The following is a 7,376-nucleotide window of genomic DNA, read 5'->3' as shown; positions in this document are numbered from 1 at the left end:
TTAGTTTTTGTTTTAGTGGTTTATATTTTGAATAATTAGCTACTCTTGGTGCTGCTGTAGATGAGCTTGCATGTTGAATTCTTAGTTTTCTATGTAGTTTGAATGCTTGCTATGGCCTCTATGCATCCCTATGAGTACTTGCTATCAATTAATAAAGTTTTGTCGAAAAAATTTCGTCACCCAATTTTTTTCCAGAAAATTGTACGTGGACATGATGAACCTATTTGGAAGGAGTTCTTCGAGGAGGAGATCCTCGGGGGCATCTTCTAGTGACAGCTCTGCTCGCCGGTCATATGTTGAACCAAGTGAAAGTTCTACTCGAGATGTCGCCACCAAAACATGCTTATGTCCTTGTGATGAGTATATGGTGTGTGTGGGTATTAAAGAGAAATTTGAGCAATATGTTCACAATGCCGGTCTCGGTCCCTACCTTTCAGGTAAGTGCAAACAACGCCACCTTCTCACTGAATCATTTGTCAAAGGATTTAAATTCCTCCCCCGTGAGTCTAGGGTGTCGTTTATGCTTTATGATAATCCATTTACCATCTCACTACAAAATTTTTCTTACCACTGCAAACTCCCGTTCTGGGGTTCGCTTGACGAACCGCCAAGGGCTGACTATCAAACATTCTTGACTAGTCTTTGCTACGGTGAGACGAGGGGAGTGACACAAGGTATAATAAAGAGCATTCATTTTCCCGCAATTCAGTACTTTGCATTATTTAACGGGAAATGTATAGTAGGCAAGCAGGATTGTAGGACACATTGTGCTCCAGACCCGAGCCTCATACTGTCAGATTGCGGGTTCCGGCAAACCCTTGTGAGGTTCGAACTCTAGAGTGCGCACAAAGGACTCTCTCTCCCTAGTTCGCTCGCTCAACGATCTCACGGCCTAGCTCGACGAACCCAAAGAACACGAGACACTGCCGTTTCTACTGGTTCGAGCCACCTTGCGGTGTAATACCCAACTCTAGTGTGGTGTTGGTGAATTGCGTCGCGGGCTAAGGATGAACTAGTACAATGGATGAACAACCACAGGAGGAGAGGTGCTCTTGAGCTCGGTGAGCTGCTGGGTGTGAAGATGGGATGGATCCAATCCAGGATGAGTCGATCCCTCCCTATGGTGGTGACTATTCCTATTTATAGAGGCCATGGTCCTCTTCCCAAATGTTAGGCAGGAAGGGATCCCACAATGGCCAAGTTTGAAGGGAGACAACTAGTACAAGCTATCCTGACAAAAGGTGGTCTTCCCCTGCCAAAGGCTCTGGTGGCGACGCTGATGTGGGCTCCGCAATGACCTCCGTCCTGCCGTCCTGCTGGTCTTGGTCTCGTTGCACCGATATGGAAACCTTTGCCTGATGCCTCAGGACTCCTCCCCTGCACCTGCCACTTTTGCACGAAAGAGGAAACTGGTACACTGCACCCGCTGGCACCCGCCTGGCCTTGGTCGTCATGGCTCATGTCACGTGAACCTCGCGAGGTACCCCTTGCATAGAGATCTCCGCTCCTCGGGAGCCAGCCTAGTGAGGCTGCCCCCATGGAGGTCTTGGTGTCATCCGCCTCGCGAGCCTTGGCCCATCGCGAGGGTCTTGAGTGGTTGCTGCTGAAGATGGGCCATACCAGGCCGTTGGTGGAGCCATGCACAAGCCCGCAGGCAGGCAAGTTGGGGCACCCCCGGTCCTAGAACACCGACAATAGCTCCCGGACTCAAGGCGCGCTCGGGCTTGGCTTCGAGGCGAAGCCAAAGGGCAAGTGCGTAGTGCCGCGGGCCCCAACCGCCTCCGGCCTTGATTGATGTGTGGCGATTGACGGGACGTGGGTGTCTCCGCTTCCCCATGCTGCCTTGGCAACTGTTCGACTTGACAAGACCCTGCTACAGGCAGAAGAAAAACCATTAGTACCTGTGATCATGGAGGCTGGCGGTTGGCCTCCCTCTGACTATAAATGAGGAGAGGGGCGGAGCCCCCATTTCTCATGTCCTCCTCCACTCCGTCTGCCTTTTCTTCTTCCTCTTTGCTCCGTCGTCTTGCTGCGACACCCGTGGCGCCGATAAGAAGATTCTTCGCCGCTAAGAAAGTAAAACCCCCCGTGAAGAGCAGGGGCCACTTCCGCCGAAGAAGAGGTTAGCTCACTCCCGTGACGTCGTCGCGAGGCAGGAGGTAATGAGGCCTTGGTACGAGCGGCCTCCACCAGGCTACCGCTGCCCTTGTACGCCCAGGCACAAGGCTCTGGAGGAGGAGGCAGCGGCCCACGCCACTCGTGCCACGACCGCGATGGCCGGGCTGTGGTGGCACGCTCCGCAGGCCCACGAACTCATGCCGAGGGCTCCTCACGCGAGCTTGTGGTGTGGGCGGCGATGCCACCGCGCACATGGATCAGATTCTTGTAGTTCTTTGCCGAAGAGATGCTGCCGAGGGGGCTGCTCGAGCTGTGGTTGCAACATGCCGAGCGCGGCACCCCGGAAACGGGAGCGGAGGTCGAGGTCACCTCCCCGGGCGAGATCTTCATGACCCGTGGATGGGGCGAGGTCGCCCGCGCCTGCAGCGTAGAGGGGCCCTCGCCATCCATTTCGAGTACGACGGCGCCTCCATGCTATTCTTCAAGGTCTTCGACGAGGAAGGCCGCCGCATGGAGTGCTGCCCTGTAGGGGTCGCTAGGACGGTGCAGCGGCAGGCGTTGGGCCCGCCCTTGGCCCTGCTGATAGCTCCTCCAGCAGCAGCGACGGCGCGTGGGAGTCCAGCGACTCTCCTAAGCCTGACGAGACTCCGGAGATGAGCGACGATAGCTACGTGCCCCCGAGCTCTTGCTGTGCCTGGAGCGCAGCAACGGTGTCCGCTCGTCGTTGTCACCAATCTGGATGGGGTCGGCGTCGTCCCCTCGTGGCCCACTGTTGATGATGGCGTCGGCGGCCACATTTGTAGATATGACTCCTGGAAACCTCCTTCTTTTGTTCCCTGCAAGGAATCGAGATGAACCCCGTGGAGGTGTGTAAAGAACATGTGGTGCTTTTGCATCAATGTTATTCCTATTATGAAATTTGTGATTGCGCGTATTGCTTTGGCATTGTCCCACCTTTTCGTCCTCGCGGTAGCTTAGTGCTCTACGCCGACAGGTCCCAGTCCCCAGGCAGGCTTCAGCCGTCGCTGGTATGCCAGATCGTGATGCCATGGTCAAGGCTAGGAGGTGAGCGGCCCAAGGTCCAGTAAGAGCTCCTGAGGCGCGATGCTCAAGAGGTCCCCCTTGGCGTGCAAGCAGCTTCCTAAAGGCACAAAAGGAAGGCGTCATTGCCGGAGCAAGGCTGCAAGAGTCGAAAATCCTAAGCCGGAGTGCCGAGCCAACTTGAATGCGCGACTTATCTTAGCGAGCCTGAAGCGATTCCTTGCGCAGCTCCTGTGCGTCAACGATGGTGGTACTGCTAGGTTAGATCCGTGCCAGCTTCCCCCTTTCACGCTCTTCTAAGTGCTTGTCGGTGTACAAAAGTAGGGGCCCTTCTGTACCCCTTTACTTGTGCACGGGCAGTCATAGCCACACCTGCGGCCGGGCTCAGCCGGGCAGAGGAAGCGAAGATACAAGGCTGCCAAGGTAGCACCCAAGCCAGAAGCATAAAGAGCAAAGGGACAATATGGGCTTCCCCCGGCAAGAGCCTTGCCGGGACGGCCTGCATGGCCCTGACAAGAGCCTTGCCGGGGCAACTTGCCCAACACCAGCAAGACCGCCACCCTTGAGCCCGAGAGTTATGACGCCATCGACAACGTCAAGACCAAGGCTCGGGAGCGCCTACATGGTGGCATGCAGATCTTGGTGAAAACCAAAGGCTTGCAAGCCTAGATGAGCACCAGAAGACAAAGACCCCTGGCAAGATTCGACCAGCCATGTTCGAAACAGGATCCTGTTCATCGGGAGGGGTCTGGCGTACCGCAAAACAGAGGAAACAGAGCTCCTATGCTCGAAACGGGGGTCCTGTTGATCGGGAGGGGTGTGGCGTACCGCAAAACGGAGGAAACGGACTTGTGTTGGAGCGCTACGGTTGAAACGGGGGTCCTGTTCATCGGGAGGGGTGTGGCGTACCGCAAAATGGGACTCCACAAGATACTGTTCATCTCCACCGTCGACCCCCTCCAGCCTCCACGGGCTACTATTCATCCACCGCCGACCTCCTCCAGCCTGCACCTGTGACTGTTCATCCACGGGCTCCTGTTCATCCAGCCTCCACCGCGCGCTACTCCACCGGCTACTGTTTAACCAGCCCTCTCCACGGGCTCCTGTTCAACCACCCCTCCACAGGCTACTGTTCATCCAGCCCTCCACCGTCTACTGTTCATCCTGCCCTCCACGGGGTGGTGCTGTTCATCCAGCCCTCCACGGGGTCCTGTTCATCCAGCCCCAACCGGCTCGACCGATCGGGTCCTGTTCATCTTGAGGCAACACCACGGGGTCCTGTTCATCCACCCCCACCGGGAACTATTCATCCAACCCCCCCATCCAGCAACGCTCACAGTTCATCCAGAGGCAGCATCGATCGGCTTCAGTTAGCAGCAGTAGCGAAGAAATCGCTTGATCGGGTTCAGTTAAGAGCCATCGATCGATCGCTCGGGTTCAGTAACGCGTAGCCTGCAGTGCAATCGCTCGGGTTCAGTTAGTGCCCAACGCCTCGCTCGGGTTCAGTTAGAGCCCAACACCTCTCACCCACGCGTGTGCGTGTACAAGAGAAACGTGCATCGCTCGGCCTCGACCACCCACCATAACCGGGAACATCCCAATATTTTCCTCGCCCTCGCTTCTACCATAGTTTTTTTCCATCATGGATGGCCCAAAGAATGTCATGCAGCCGCGTCTCCGGCCCGCCCAGGACGAAAATCCCATTTTCTATCATGATTTTTTGTCATAGAAGTAGGACCCCACCACATCTATGATGATACCGTGTTTTGTCACAATTATTGTCATAGAAGTGTCATAAGTATGACAATTTTTTTTCGTTCGGCCCAAAATGTCACGGATGTGTCTTTTTCTGTAGTGATGTGTATACCCATTAGAGGAAGGAAAAGGTCCCATGTAATCAAATCCCCAAACATCAAATGGTCCAACAGCAAGTGAATAATTCATAGGCATTTCTTGACACTTATCGATATTACCTATTCTTTGACATTCATCACAAGATAAGACAAACTTACGAGAATCCTTAAAGAGAGTGGGCCAACAAAAACTAGATTGACCTCGTGAGCAGTTCTCTCTCCCACATGATGCCCTCCATAAGCTTCGGAATGACATTTCCATAGGATTTGTCCATGTTCATGCTCAGGTACACACCATCTAATAATACCATCTACTCCTTCTTTACAAAGATGTGGGTCATTCCAAAAGCAATGTCTTAAATCATAGAAGAATTTTTTCTTTTGTTGGTATGTAAAGCTGGGTGGTAAATATTTAGCAACAATGTAATTAGCATAGTCAGCATACCAAGGAGTATTATGAGAAACATTTATTATAGCTAACTGCTCATTAGAAGAACTATCATCAATACGTACTGGGTCATCAAGCACATTTTCGAGCCTAGACAAGTTATCAGCTATGAGGTTCTCTGCTCCTTTCCTATCAGTGATATGCAAATCAAATTCTTGTAGCAAGAGAACCCATCGAATAAGTCTAGGTTTAGCATCTTTTTTTCGTAAGATATTTAATTGCACCATGATCGGTGTGAACTATTACTTCTGAAACAACAATGTAAGATCTAAATTTATCATAAGCAAACACCACTGCTAGAAATTCTTTTTCAGTAGTAGTATAATTTATTTGAGCACTGACTAGAGTTTTACTAGCATAATGAATAACATTTAATTTCTTATCAACTCTTTGTCCTAGAACACCACCAACAACATAATCACTAGCATCACACATAATTTCAAAAGGCAACTTTCAATCATGTGGTTGAACAATAGGTGCAGAAATTAAGGCTTTCTTGAGTGTTTCAAAGGCTTCTAAACAATCATCATCCAAAACAAAATGAATATCCTTTTGCAAAAGATATGTAAGAGGCCTAGAAATTTTAGAAAAGTCTTTGATAAATCTCCTGTTGAAACTAGCATGACCTAAGAAACTACGGATACCTTTGATATCTTTAGGACATGGCATTTTCTAAATTGCATCAACCTTAGCTTTGTCCACTTCAATACCTCTTTCAGAAATTTTATGGCCCAAGACAATACCTTCATTACCATAAAGTGGCACTTCTCCCAATTCAATACAAGATTTTTTGTTCACATCTCTGCAAAACTCGATCAAGATTTCTTAGACAATCATCAAAAGACTTCACATAAACTAAGAAGTCATCCATGAAAACCTCAACAATCTTTTCACAAAAGTCAGAGAATATAGTAGTCATACATCTTTGGAAGGTAGCAGGTGCATTGCATAAACCAAAAGGCATACGTCTATAAGCATAAGTTCCAAAGTGACAAGTAAAAGTGGTATTTTCTTGATCAGGTTGACAAATAGGGATTTGTGAAAAACCAGAGTATCCATCAAGGAAGCAGAAATGTGTGTGCTTAGATAGTCTTTCTAGCATTTGATCAATAAAAGGCAGATGGTAATGATCTTCTCTAGTTGCTTTGTTTAATTTTATAAAGTCCATTATCATTCTATAGCCTGTAACAATTCTTTGTGGAATAAGTTCATTCTTATCATTAGGAACAACCATGATACCTCCCTTCTTAGGGACACAATGAACAGGACTTTCCCATCTACTATCAGTTATAGGATAGATTGTACCTGCTTCCAGAAGTTTTAATATTTTCGTTCTTACCTCGTCCTTCATCTTCGGATTTAATCGGCGTTGGTGATCAACAATGGGTATAGCATCAGGTTCCATATTAATCTTGTGCTGACATAGAGTGCGACTAATGCCCTTTAAATCATCAAGAGTATATCCAATAGCAGCTCAGTGCTTCCTTAAAACTTTCAGTAATCTTTCTTCTTCATGTTCTGAAAGGTTAGCACTAAAAATAACATGATATATTTTCTTTTCATCAAGGTAAGCATATTTTGAAGTGTCTGGCAATTGTTTTAATTCAAACATAGGATCACCTTTAGGTGGAGGAGGACCTCCTAGAGTTTCAATAGGCAAATTGTGTTTAAGCAGAAGACGTTGTTCAAAGAAAATCTTATCTATTTCATTTCTTTCATGCATATGTAAATCATTTTCATGGTCTAGCAGATATTGTTCTAGAGGATTAGTAGGAGGTATAACAATAGAATCAAGACCAATCATTTCATCCTTACTAGGCAATTCTTTTTCATGAAGCTTTCTACTAAACTTGGAAAAATTAAACTCATGAGACTCATCACCAAAGCTAACACCGACAGTTTGTTTCTCACAATCT

The sequence above is a fragment of the Triticum dicoccoides genome, chromosome 3A, assembly GCF_002162155.2.
Source record: "Triticum dicoccoides isolate Atlit2015 ecotype Zavitan chromosome 3A, WEW_v2.0, whole genome shotgun sequence".
In the NCBI taxonomy this organism is placed as follows: domain Eukaryota; kingdom Viridiplantae; phylum Streptophyta; class Magnoliopsida; order Poales; family Poaceae; genus Triticum; species Triticum dicoccoides.
The sequence above is the reverse complement of the archived record's forward strand: the minus strand, read 5'-3'. Positions refer to the sequence as shown.